Source organism: Leucoraja erinacea, chromosome 6 (genome assembly GCF_028641065.1).
Source record: "Leucoraja erinacea ecotype New England chromosome 6, Leri_hhj_1, whole genome shotgun sequence".
Lineage (NCBI taxonomy): Eukaryota > Metazoa > Chordata > Chondrichthyes > Rajiformes > Rajidae > Leucoraja > Leucoraja erinaceus.
The window spans coordinates 59,039,486-59,054,558 of record NC_073382.1 but is presented as its reverse complement, the minus strand read 5'-3'; positions in this window follow the sequence as shown (position 1 = coordinate 59,054,558).

Below are 15,073 nucleotides of genomic sequence, written 5' to 3'. Positions count from 1 at the left end.
CCTGTGAAAATCCCTCAGGATTTTATATATTTCAAGTAAGTCTACTATATTTTATAAACCCCACCAGATACATGTCTAATCTGTCCAGATCTGCTAGTTTCAGATATTAACCTGGTAAACTTTATTTTAATTGCATCCTGTGCATTAATACTCTTCATTAAATAGGGCAAGCAACACTATCCACGGTATTCCAGATATGGTTTTACCAATGCCCTTTATAATTGAACTATAACCTCCTTCCTTTGACATTCAATTCCCCTCACTGAAAAAGTGTACCATTACATTAGATTTGCTGCTGTACCCACATATAACCTCTTTGCACAACATGAACAAGCACATGCAGATCCGTCTACATCTTAATGCTCTGCAATTTCTCATCATAATTTCTCTTTAATTTTTCCTATCAAAATGGATAATTTTGCATTTCTCCACATTATACTCCATTTACCATTCCCATTCATTTAATCTGTATATTCATTTGCAGCCGCCTATGTCTTCTTCACAACTTGCTTCTCGACCCAAAATGTCACCTATTCCTTTTCCTTCTCGTATTCCAGAGTCGCTGTCTGACCCGCTGAGTTACTCCAGCTTTTTGTGCCTATCTTTGGTTTAAACCAGTATCTGCAGTTCCTTCCTACACATATTGCTTTCCAACCTATATTTCTCTCATCAGCACACTCTGCCACCTCTGATTCTCTCATCCAAATCATTGATATAAATTATAATTAATGAAGCTCCATCACATTTCTGGGCATCATACAACCTACATCAGAAAATTGAACATAAGTCACTGAAACTCAACATGTAAACAAAGGTTAGGAAGGCAAATGATATGCTGGCTTTCATTAAAAGGAATGTGAGTACAAATGTATTTAGGGTATAAAACGGAGATAACTACATGGCTCAACTCAGATGATGAGAACAAACAAAAATTAAAGGCTTATGAATAGCTGAGGCAGGGTAAGTAAATGAAATTAAAACAAAATAACTGGAAATGCAGAGCAGGACCTGACATCCAAAGAGAAGAAATACACAACACCAAAATGGAGCCATATTCCTCTATTAACTTATCGTGCCAGCAAACATTCTCCACCTCTGCTCCTACCTCCCTAAGCTGACACATCAGAATCTACCATTATAAAGAATGTGAAGGGAAGTGGAGTGAAGGAACTGTTATTCAAGCCACGTGTAGAATGTTGGAGAGAAAAAATAAGATGATTTTCCTTGATCAGTTCAGTTTAGTTTATTGTCACGTTTACCGATGTACAGTGAAACCCTTTGTGTTGCGTGAAACCCTTTGTGTTGCGTGCTAATCAGTCAGCAGAAAGACAATACATGATTACAATCGATCCATTTACAGTGTATAGATACATAGAAACATAGAAACATTAAAAAAATAGGTGCAGGAGTAGGCCATGTGGCCCTTCGAGCCTGCATCGCCATTCAATATGATCATGGCTGATCATCCAACTCAGTACCCTGTGCCTGCCTTTTCTCCATACACCCTGATCCCTTTAGCCACAAGTGCCACATCTAACTCCCTCTTAAATATAGCCAATCAACTGGCCTCAACTGCCTTCTGTGGCAGAGAATTCCACAGATCCACCACTCTCTGTGTAAAAAATGATTTTCTCATCTCGGTCCTAAAAGACTTCCCCCTTATCCTTAAACTGTGACCCTTGTTCTGGACTTCCCCAACATCACGAATAATCATCCTGCATCTAGCCTGTCCAACCCCTTGATAAGGGAATAACGATTAGTGCAAGGTAAAGCCAGCAAAGTCCGGTCAAGGATAGTCCAAGGGACATCAGAGGTAGATAGTTGTTGAGCATTGCTCTCTGGTTGTGCTAGGATGGTTCAGTTCCCTGATAACAGCTGGGAAGAAAGTGTCCCTGCATCTTCACACCTATACCTTTTGCCTGTGAGGAGAGGGAGGATGGCCAGGGTTCTTGAAGTGTGCTGCTAGCCTTGCCGATAACAGCTGGGATCAATAGAAGGTTGGTCCCTGTGATCTTCACATTCGCTGCTATACTGTTTTGCCTGATCTCGAGACTCAGAGAGAGAGGGAGGCGGCTGATCAGGGTCCGGGCCGCTGAACACATCCTTGAATCGGCGTTGCCCTGCGTGAGGGCCTTGCCGAGGCAGCTTGAAGATACTACGGATGGAATCGGAGGGGATACTATGGTGGTCCTCACCTGGGGCCATTTGGTTATGTTGTGTGTGATGGCTTTTGTTAAATTTTTATTCAATTTCAAATAATCGTTTTATTATTTATTTATTATTTGCAATTTTTCTTGTGATTTTTTTAACGATACTGCTGTCTCAGATGGCAACGCAATAAAATTTGAATACAAGTTACAAGGAGCCCAAACCAAGCTTTTATGCATCCTGATAAAATGATTTCTATGATGCATTTGTAAAAGTTGGTGAGAGTTGTAGGGGACATGCTAAACTTCCTAAGCCTTCTATGAAAGTAGAGGCATTGGTGTACCTCCTTGTACACATACCTTCAATATGGGTGCTCCAAAATAAGTTGGTGGTGATATTGACTCAGAGGAATTAGAAGTTTTCGACCATCTCTACTTCAGCGCCGTCTATGCAAACTGGGGTATTTGTACTGCTCTGCTTCCTGAAGTCGATCACTATCTCCTTTGTCTTGCTGACGTTGAGAGAAAGGTTGTTGTCTCGACACCAGGACACGAGGTTCTCAATTTCCTTCATGTACATCTCATCATTATTTGATATCTGGTCCACAATGGTGGTGTCGTCTGCAAATTCGAAAATTGAATTAGATTTGTACGAGGCTGCACAGTCTTGGGTGTGTACATGGTTGCGGAGTCGTGGGTGTTGAGGATGCAGCATACTAGAATCGAAGAGTGTAGTGTACCAAAGATGGAAAGGTTAGGGTGCAGTGGCTTCGGGAGATAATGCAATAGATGACAACATATTTGGAATCAGATTGAAGACAAAATGGAGACATTGGGCAAAGCATCTTATCTAACAAGAGAACATAATTGTTTGGGAGACACAAGGAACTGCAGATGCTGGAATTCCGCGCAGAACACAAAGTGCTGGAGTAACTCAGTGGGTCAGACAGTTTCTCTGGATGACATGAATAGGCAACATTTCACGTTGGGATGCTTCTTCAGACTTGACATGAGGAACTGCAGATGCTGCAATCTTTAGCAGAATCCAAAGTGCTGGAATAACACAGCAGGTCATGCAGCAGCTCAGGAGGACATGTTATAGGCAACTTATAAGGTGGGGACCCTTCTTCATACTCTTTTGCTTGAATGCTTTCGGTAAATTATGTGTTGAATCTATTCCCCATTCCCTCCAGGCTCCTGTGCACTCTGCTAACATAAAATATGGATAAAAAAGAAAGGCCAAGTCTTGCCCTGAAGGAAGCAACACAAATAAAGTTGCTACTTTGTATTATTTGCCTGGGGTAAATGGAAATTGGCCAAGGATGGCAAGATAATGTTTTATCAATTTGATATATTCACTTCTAAAGTTTGAGATTAGGTCATCTCCTTTACCTGGAATTCAACAACACAATTTCTACCAGCACCCAACCAAGTGTGAATTACTTCTGTGCAGTAAACTGGTGAAATAAGGAGACAAAGCAGTCACGAATCTTAGAGGGACTAACTTCACGATAATGAGCAGAATTTCTCACATACACTAGGGACCATGTACACATAGAGGATTACGCACTTGAAAGGAAACTAAGGTTAGTAAAATTGGATAACAGCAATCGTTTTGTAACCAATGCAGGATGTTCTTTTGGTATTGGGCTCAAGTAAATAAATTAGTGCAAGGGATAGGTGGGAATGAAATATGTCTTGAGAAATGGAAAACTGAGGGAAAAGGTTCAGTAATTACTGGTATTTGGAAATTCTTGAGTCCAATTAATTAATTAACTTTTAAAATGGTACCATGAGTATGCATACTCATTTGAAAGTCATAGGGTCATACGACACAGAAAGAGGCCCTTCAGCCCGTTGAGTCCATGCATACCATCAAGCACTGATCCACAATAATTCATGTCATATGACTCCCATGGTATTCTATCACTCAACTACACACTAGGGGATAATTTACAGTCACTAGCTAAGTTAACAAGCCTACACAGCTTTGAAATGTGGGAGGAAGCCAGACCACCTGAAGGAAAGCCATGTCCACACAAGGAGAATATGCAAACGCCACACAGACTGCACTGGAAATCAGGATCAAATCTGGGTTGCTGGAGCTGTGAGCCTGCAGCCCTACTAACTGTGCCATCGTGCCATCCATTGAAAGTGTTAAAGATGTTAATTGTAAGATATGGTGATAACGGAGGTCATTAGGATTTCTATTACCCTATCTCTTTCAGACAGTGAACATTCTTCCCAAATGGATTGTAAAGTGGTAGAATGACTTTCAAGAGCTTTGTAAATGCATATGTTACACGTCAGGTCAAAATAAAATTCTTATTTCTTATTAGTTAGGGAGTCCTTTGGTATGAATATTGGATCAGGAGAGGGCTGACTGGGCAGACAGGTGTTGGTTTGTGAGGTTGCGTGCTCATTCCATTACCCACACACTGCTTCTGTATGCTCCTGGTGTGCTGCTGAAAGTAAGAGTTTCATTGGTCCTTTTCGGGATAGGTGATAATAAAACAACCTTGACTCTTACTTTTTGCCACCTGACATTATTTATTCTCCACCAAATCCACCTACTGCCCTGCTCTTCTGCCTCACACACCTGCATTACGTCCTGACGCAAACTGTCCATAAATTCCTAGCTCTCCAAAGAGCGACGTGGTCGATCTCGCTATGAAACCTCCACAACCCACCTCTACTGGACATACTCTTGCTCTTCATCCTCGCTGCTCAACCTCTGTTGCCAACTCTACATATTTAAGCTTTTACCTTTCATAAGCCTCATCCACTACGTTCTCCCATGGCACCGTCAGTTCTATAAAATACACTATCCGCTGACGCATATTGGTATCAGCCACATCATTGGGATTTGTACATCCTGATCTACTTTTATATCTAAGGTTTGGAATGAAACCTTTGCCGATTCCCACATCCAATAGTTCAATTTTGCAAAGAATGAGCAATATGATACTCTAACAAATCTAAAACAGAATGCAACACTCATAATGCTGATCTGACCTAGAATGGTTAGAATACTTATTCATTCCGGAGTGGTATTAAGCGGCATCATTTTCACATCGTGCCATATTTTCTTGGTGGGTAGCCAATTTGCGCATCTTCCTTTTTTCTGTGGATTTTTAATTAGTTGTAAATTGAACATTTGTACAAATGGAACATGAGTTTTACAGCTGCTCATTGTGTTCTGTTCATGCACCATCAGAGGGATTGATATATGAATCAATTGTATTTGCTCATCATTCTGACTCTTTGTTCAAACTTCAAATAAGATTATATTTTTGCTTTGTTATAATTAATGAATCACAGACTAGCAGTGAGAAGTTAATACTAATTAAATCTTCACTGCACTTTATGCAGCACCAATTATTTTTTTACAATAAGTGTGCTTTGCAAAGAAGTTTGTCTTGTTTCAAGTATCACACCCTAAAAATGCTTGGGCATATTGTTGCACTTTGCTTCCTTTTCAAAGGTAATTATAAATTACGAATGGCCTATAAATATTTACCTTTCCTCGATCCCTTAAAAGTGAATTTAGAAGCCTTTAACATTACTTTTTATAGCAATAGACCTCTGTAAATTTTGAGGAAATGAAAAAAAAATTGCAGATTCGGAATGTAAGTGGAAATAGTTTGATAAATACAGCGGATTAATTAAGTTTCATAGTTACAACGATGTATAATATGCGAATGGATCAATATTGCAAAATATTGCAAAAAATGAATCAACATCTCGTGGCGGCGCGACTCACCCATTGCAGCGGCCCCTACAGCCTGTCTGTCTTTTTTTAATTTTTTGTCTAGTTAAATGTGTTTGGTGTTTTTTAATACTGGTTTTAAATGTGTATATGTGGGGGGGCAGGGGGAAACTATTTAAAATCTCTTCCCTGTCTGGGAGACCCGACCTTTTCCTAGTCGGGTCTCCGTTGTCATTGGGGCCTAGCACCGTGGAGCGTCCTCCAAGCTGAACGACCCGTGGGCTCGGGAGACTGCGGAGCTGCGGAGCTGCGGAGCTGCGGACTACTCACCATCGTGGGGCTGGCCAGCCTCGGAGCGTGGGGAGCGGTGGTGACTCGCTGCTTTCGCACCAGCAGCCTTGCAGGGACGTCCAGCCCGCTGCTGCGACTCGACTCCTGGGGCTCGGAGGCTCCAGCAACGCAACCACAGGTCCAGTGGACCGGGACATCGGGAGCTCGCGGGTTCGGGGGGGGAGAGAGACCGCTTCCCGGAGCTCTCGCAACGCGACTTCTCCAGCCCGTGTCGCGGGGTTGGAACGACCCGGACCGGGACCATACATCACCTGGCGCGGCTTCATGGCCGTGGGACTCACCATTGCCCACCGGGGGTTCCAACCTTGTACTTTCAGACCGAGAGCGGGGCCGTAAATCGCCCTGCGCGGCCTAAAATGGCCGTGGGACTTATCATCACCCGCCTGGGGCTTGGACATCGGGAGAGAAATTGAGAGCAGGGGAGAGAAAAGACTTTGCCTTCTATCACAGTGGGTTCACTGTGATGGATGTTTGTGTGAATTTAATTGTGTGTATGTCTGTAGGACATTGTCTTTGTTTGTATGGCTGTGTAAACGAAATTTCGTTTGAGTCTCACTGGGGCTCAAATGACAATAAATTTGTATTGTATTGTATTGTAATATGGGTATAATTTTATTTTGGATCTTAAGAATTTTTTAATTAATTCAAGTTATCACATTTAAGCTCCTTATTCTAAGTTCCTTATTAACACTTTCTCCTGCTGTTCTTGCAACAAATACAACACCTTCTCAATACAATTCACCTCCGCCTTTAAATTGGCTATGCATTTTGAAAAGACTATATCTCTTCTTCATCGTTTTCAATGTTCCGATGAAACAATGGATCAGGAGGTGATATTGGTAACATTCAGCCAAAAGTAAACCACGTAGTTAGACCATTCATATTGTCCAGCTTAGTTTCGCTTCATAGATCACTGACAACCGGTCACTCCCAAATATAACTTATCCAGTTTTGTACTTAATAGGCCTTTGATAAGTTTCTGCATGGTAGGCTCCTTGGAATATTAGATTGCATGGGATCCAGGGAGAGTTGGTCAACGGGATAGAGAATTGGCTTTGTGGAAGGAAGTGGAGGGTGCTGGTGGAAGGTTGGTTTTTGGACCAAAGGTCTGTGACCAGTGGTGTGCCTCAGGGATCGGTGTGGGGCCCATTGATGTTTTTTGCTTGCATCAACAATTTGGATGAGAATGTACAAGGCATGATTAATAAGTTTGCAGGTGACAATAAAGTGGATGGTGTCTTAAATACTGAGGATGTTTATCAAAAATTACAGCAGGATCTTGATCAGTTGGGCAAGTGGGCTGAGGAATGGCCAACGGAGTTTAATGCAGAGAAGTGCGAGGTAATGCTTTTTGAGAAATCATATTAGGGCAGGACCTTCACAGTGAGTAGTAGGTCCCTGAGGGGTGTTGTAGAGCAGAAGGATTTAAGAGTAAAGGTACATAGTTTCCTGAAAGTGGTGTCACAGGTGAATAGGGTGGTAAAGAAGACTTTGGTACATTGGCCTTCATCAGTCAATGTAATGAGTATAGACATTAGTATGTAAAGTTATAACTCATTCGTGAGGCTGCATTTGGAGTACAGTGTCCAGTTTTGGTCACACTGCTATAGAAATTATGTCATTAAGCTGGAAAGAGTGCAGAGAAGATTTATGAAGATGATGCCAGGACTAGAGGGGCTGGGCTATATGGAGGGTGGGTAGACTAGGACTTTATTCCTTGTAGAACAAGTGGCTGAGGGATCATCTTATAGAGGTGTATAAAATCATGAGGGGAATTAGGCTGTGGGCCGAGCATCAAAAATGTGTCTAGAAATCAGTTTTCGTGACCCAAGTCACCAAACTACATGAAATTTTCCACAGATTTAGATGAAATATAATTGAGAAGGAAGTCATAACTCGTCATTGCCGAAAGGTACACATTAATTAATTAAACTAATTAGAAAATAAGATCGGGAAAGTAAGCGTCATCTAGTGGCCAATGCCCATATTACACGATGGGCAGCCTATTTCCGTGTTGCAGTCCATTTAAACTATATATCATTATACCTATACATATTCCAGATAGTAATATAGGTATAATAATATAATAATATAATATATTATTATATCTATATATATATTCCAGATAGATATATTCCTCCGTTTTCCTGGAAACGGCCACTACGGACGGCACTATGTACACCTCCCTCCCCCCCCCGCCTGCGGAGAAAATCCGCTGCTCCGCGTTTGCGAATCGGACGCTTTTTAATTGAGACCGCGGCTCCACTATGTTAAATACATAGGCCATGCAATCGGAGCACCTTTTCCCGGTAAGTTATCGCAGGCAGCTCCGAGATTAGATGATTAAGACTTATTACTCTACAACAAGCTGGCATTAGTGAAAATTTTTAATTTACCTTGTTATTGATACATATAGTTTAGGCCTCAACTTCATGAATGAATGAATAAGTGAATGAGTGAATGAATGATTTGAGTGAATGAATGAGTGAATGGTTGAGTGAGTGAGGTGAGTGAGGTGAGTGAGTGAGTGAGTGAGTGAGTGAGTGAGTGAGTGAGTGAGTGAGTGAGTGAGTGAGTGAGTGAGTGAGTGAGTGAATAAGTGAATGAGTGAATGAGTGAGTGCGTGAATGAGTGAGTGCGTGAATGAATGCATGAAGGAATGAATGAGTGAGTGATGAGTGAGTGAGTGAATGAATGCATGATGAATGAATGAATGAATGAAGGAATTAATGTGAGTGAATGAAGGAATGAATGAGCGAGTGAGTGAATGAATGAATGAAGGAATGATGAGTGAGTGAATGAATGAGTGAATGAGTGAATGTACAGCCTCCAAATCTCATTTTCTTCACATTATAAAGGGTGCAATTAAATTAATTAAAGTCCATACAGATTAATTTTCATAAATTCAGACTTTAGATCTTACCTTACAGTTTGAGTTGATTCACAAAGTTTCACAACTTTGTGTTGCAGCATCCAGCAGGCACTTTGCTTTCAAGACTTTCTTCCACTTCTATCCACTTAGCTGCACATTTTTCAGACTTCCTAATGCTTTTCTCACTAAATTCAATTACCCTGCTGCAAGTTTCCACAACAAAGAACCTTCATCGGAATCTCCAGTAAAACAGGCATCAGTGAACCCCTCTCAGCTATGATGTGTGTTAGCCTGAAACAAAGCGCGTGATTGGCCAACTGGCAGACAACTCAACGTTAAACGTGCTTTGATTGGACTAAAAATACCGGAAATTTTTCAGTTTTTTCTCTAATTTAAGAAAAATGTGCAAGTCTTGTTCATGACGAGTTTCAGGAGTGATTTATATAATTTTTTTACACAATATGTGAAAATGTCATGTAGTTCTGTGACTTGGGTCATGAAACACTGGAATAAAGCTCCTCAGCCCACAGCCTAAATGTCTTTTACCAGTGGAATCAAGAACCAGAGGACATAGGCTTCAGGTGAGAGAGAAAGATTTAATAAGAACCTGAGGGTGGGTCCTTTACTGTATGGGGTTTGGTTGGGTCCCTACAATGTCATCAGGAACATACAGCAATTTTAACTGCACAGTGGTTACACTGCCTCTCAGGACCTGTGACCCGGGTTTGATCCTGACCTCGGATGTCGTCTATGTGGAGTTTGCACATTTTTCATGGAAAAATGTGCAAACTCTACGCCTGGTGCTCCAGTTTCCTCTCACATCCTTATGACGTGTGGGCAACACAGTGGCATAGTGGTAGAGTTGATGCTTTTCAGCGCCAGAGACCCAGGTTTGATCCTGACTATGGGTTCTGTCTGTACAGAGTTTGTATATTCTCCCTGTGACTGCGTGGGCTTTCTCCGGGTGCTTTGCTTTCCTCCCATACTCCAAAGACATACAGGTTTGTAGGTTAATTAGCTTTTGTTAATTGTAAAATTGTCTCGAGTGTGTTGGATTGTGCTAGTGTGCAGGGTTATCACTGGTCAATGAAGACTTGGTGGGCTGAAGGACCTGTTCTATGCTGTATTTATGAAGTCCAAAGTCTAAAGTTTAACATGTGGGTTTGTAGGTTCATTGGCCCTTAGTTGCCCTTTGTATGTAGTGAGTGGATGCAAAAATGGGATAATGTAGAAATAGTGTGGACAGGTGATCGGTGGTTGGCATGGAATTGGTGAGCTGAAGGGCCTGTTTCCATGCTGTATCTTTCAATCAAAAATCCTAGGTACAAAACTATATGTTTTTCCCATCAGATAAGATTTCTAGATCGGAATCCAGGGAAAATGATGGATACGAACATGAGTCTTTTTCCCATCAGAAAAATGCTTGGATCTTGTGTGTAGAAAGAAACTACAGATGCTGGTATTTACCGAAAATAGACACAAAGTGCAGGAGTTAAATACCTCTAGCAGCAGAGATTCAAATTCTGACAAATACTGAAAGAGGAATTTCTTAAATGCTGCTTTTTCACTAAATTGTTTGCAAATTAATTCAATATTGTCTTTTAAATTGTGCATTAACAACTTTATTTTCAGTGTACTTACCTTGTTAAATTTTGGATTTGATCAGAGAACCTGACTATAACACATTAAAAAAATCCCTTGAATCCCACTGAAGTCACTGTCAGGAAAACTACTGCACATTGTGTAGGAAGGAACTGCATGTGCTGGTTTGCATCAAAGATAGACACACTATGTTGGAGTAACTCAGTGGGACAGGCAGCATCACTGGTGAGAAGGAATGGGTGACTTTTGGGTTCAAGACCCATCTTCAGACTAAAGGTTCTAGACCCAAAACGTCACCCATTCCGTCTCTCCAGGGATCTCTTCAGGGTTACTTGAGCATTACGTGTCAAACTACTGCTCGTTTATCCTTTCTAGTGCTTGCGATGGCCATGATGAAAATGATGTGCTGTTTTACCTTTAGCCAGTGCAACGATGTATGGTGGCTTGGTGTTTAAGTCAGTAGACTAGTAATCAAGAGGTCTGGACATGCTTTTCAATTCCATCAGGGTAGCTGAGAATATGAAGACGGGTAGTTTAATAATCCGTGGTTGTTTATAAAAGCAATCCTCGCTCAACATTGCCATCAGTATTGGTTAAACTGATTCACTGATGCTCTTCAGAGAAAGCATCTTCTTTTTCACCACAGTTGACATTTAGTTGCCCTCACATGGCTTAGCAAGTGTTTGTCTTAAACAGAATAAGTAAAATGGGACAGATCATTAATCATATAACCATATAACCATATAACAATTACAGCACGGATTGGCAATGGATTTTGTCACAGCAAAGTTGCCTTTGGTCTTTGCAAAATTATCTTTATGCACGACTGATGCCGAGGGCTGAGGATCATTAACTCATCAACTGCAGGAGGATGCTACATTGTAATAAGTCAAATGTTTATGTTCCATTGTTTGTCCAGACAGCACGGGGCTTTGCAGGATCAAGACTCCACATCAAAAGTAGCACCATTGAGTCCCAAATGCCAACTGGCTGTGCGAAAGGCATTAAGTTCATGTCATAGGAGCACAATTATGTCATTCAGCCCGAGTCTACTCCGCCATTCAACATGGCTGATCTATCTTTCCCTCTCAACACCATTCTCCTGTCTTCTCCCATTACCCTTGACATTCTTAACTAACGATATCCCACTCATGATCAGCAAGGAGTTAACAAACTGTTGCCAATACTTCCTTACACAATAGTAGAAGTAACCATCTCTGCAGAGACAACGTCTCATTATCATATTCTTTGAAAATTTTGAACCTTTCATTTTGTTCAAATTTCTCACTGGCAACAACTCCTGTTTTCCATTAAACAAAAAGCTGTCCATGTGTGAAATATGTAATAAATAACTCCATTTTCAAAGCTGGTTTGAAAATAACCCAATTTCTGTTCTCAACTATTTTGCTACAACAGATTACTTCCCCATCTGGACATGTATATTAAATTCCTTTGATGTGTGATTCAACAAATATATACTGTTTGATTGCAAGGGATAATGAAAGTAAAGATAAAGAGACAGAGCCAAACATCCTTGCATTTATTCTGTCTATTTTGGCACTTCCTGTGTCACTTTTTACAATCTAGGCAACACCTTTCTTTTCACGCACCTATGAACTCTGTTTAAATATCTGTTTGCTGCATTCACTCTCTTGCCTGTCTCCTTTTCAAGATATATATTGATTTAAGCATTGAGAATAGTCTTCCCATCTAGTTACCTTGGAGACCGTGCGTCATGAATTTGTAAGTGATCATCTTCTCTCCTCCGCTTGCTCCAGATCCCGATTCTCTCCATTCACAACTTCATCTCATTATTCTTAGATAAGAGCAGAAAATGCTGCAGACACTCAGCAAGTCAAGCAGCATCTATGGGAAGAGAAGCAAAGTTAATGTTTCAGATCCTTGACCTTTCATTAGAACAGCCAAGTTTCTGGCAATTTCTGTTTTTATTTCAGGTTTTCAGCATTTACAGATTTTCTATTTTCTATGAACAAATCTGATACCTTGACAAGTAACGTTCCAGCCTTCAGTCATTGGAGAATGGTCAAGAACTCACCTTCCCTGAAAAATAATGTGATGCACTCAATTTAATGACTTTTACTGGGCAGACAAGTTCCTGGTCACCTCTGTCTGAAGCAAGGCTTGTCAAATAAAATCAAAGTTGGTGCAAATGGATGCAAATGTCACACTACCACATGTTATCCAGTCTAATTTATCTTCCTCCAAAAACAAACGTATAAAAGACCAATAGCACAAAGATGTGTCCCTTAATTTATATGAAACAAACAATTTGGAACACAGTTTGTAATACACCTACTGCTATTTCTCCCTCTCAGGTAGTGAAGCAGTGAGTTGACAAGTGAATCCAGGCATGGATTTCAAGCTTTGGCCTGATGATTTTTAACTGACTCATTTGCTTCAACGTCATTTGATAAGCAAATAAATTTCACATAACCAAAGTTGACGGCTTTTGTTCCTGATCCATTTTTTCATCCATCCTGAACACATTTGAATGCATTTGTCATTTGTAATGATCTAGAATATAAAAAAGCAAGGATGTAATGCTGATGCTTTATCAGGCACTAGTGAGGCCACATTTGAAATAAATATTATGAGCATTATTGGGCCCCATATCTGAAGAAGGTACACAAAATAGCTGGAGAAACTCAGCGGGTGCAGCAGCATCTATGGAGCGAAGGAAATAGGCAACGTTTCGGGCCAAAACCCTTCTTCAGACTGATAAGAAACAAGGGACAAGAAAGGAAAAAGGAGGAGGAGCCCGAAGGCTGGGGGATGGGAGGAGACAGCAGGGGGACTGAGGAAGGGGAGGAGATAGCAAGGACTAACAAAATTGGGAGAATTCGATGTTCATGCCCCCAGGATGCAGACTCCCCAAGCGGAATATGAGGTGCTGTTCCTCCAATTTCCGGTGCTGCTCGCTGTGGCCATGGAGGAGACCCAGGACAGAGAGGTCGGAGACGGAGTGGGAGGGGGAGTTGAAGTGCTGAGCCACCGGGAGGTCAGCTTGGTTATTGCGGACCGAGCGGAGGTGTTCGGCGAAACGATCGCCCAACCTCCGCTTGGTCTCACCGATATAGATCTGCTGACATCTAGAGCAGCGGATGCAATAGATGAGGTTGGAGGAGATGCAGGTAAACCTCTGTCGCACCTGGAACGACTGCTTGGGTCCTTGAACGGAGTCGAGGGGGGAGGTAAAGGGACAAGTGTTGCATCTCTTGCGGTTGCAAGGGAAAGTGCCCGGGGAGGGGGTGGTACGAGAGGGAAGGGAAGAATTGACAAGGGAGTTATGGAGGGAGCGGTCTTTGCGGAAGGCAGATATGGGGGGAGATGGGAAGATGTGGCGAGTGGTGGGATCACGTTGGAGATGGCAAAACTGACGGAGGATTACTTTTTGTATGTGACGGCTGGTGGGGTGAAACGTGAGGACTAGGGGGACTCTGCCCTTGTTGTTTTGTGTTGGCTTTGGAGAGAGTGCAGAAGACGTTTACGAGAATAATCTCAGGGATGATTGGGTTAATTTATAAGGAGCGTTTGAAGGCTCTGGGTCTGTACTTGCTGGAGTTTAGAAGGGGGGGGGGGGGGGGGGGGGGGATCTTATTGAAACCCACTGGATAATGAAAGCCCTGGATAGAGTGCATGTGGAAATTATGACTCCAGAAACGGGAGAGTCTGGATCCAGATAGCACAGCCTCAGAATAAAAGGACGTACCTTCAGAATGGAGATGACAAGGAATTTCTTTAGGTAGACACAAAATGCTGGAGTAACTCAGCAGGTCAGGCAGCATCGCTGGAGAGTAGGAATGGGTGACATTTCAGGTCGAGACCCTTCTTCAGAATTTATTGAGCCAGAGGGCGGTGAATCTGTGGCATTCATTACCACAGACAGATGTGGAGGCCAGGTCATTGGGTATTTTTAAAGCAGAGATTGATAGACTCGTGATTAGTAAGGGTGTGAAAAGTTATGGGAAGAATGGGATTGAGGGAAAAATAGATCACCCATGAATAAATGGCTTGATGGGCTGAATGGCCTAATTCTGCTCCTATGTCTCATGGTCTATGGTCTAAATAAAATTGCATAGCCATCCCTCTGGCCAGAGGAGACAAACTTATCATTCTAACCCAATCTGTCCTGTTAATTCCCATCTTGGTACTAAAAAAAAATATTGAAATGGTGTGAGAATTATTTTCATTTCTGTCACCTGTCAAAATCAATGGGTTGAACAACAGGAAGGTTTTATAATAATCTGGCATCAACACCATCAAATTGAAGGTGAAAGTTGACCCAATGTGGTAGGGCTCTAGTCATGGCAAGCAACCAAATGAATAAGAAGCTGAACTGTAATGTTAAATTAACACTGTGAAACCTAGATA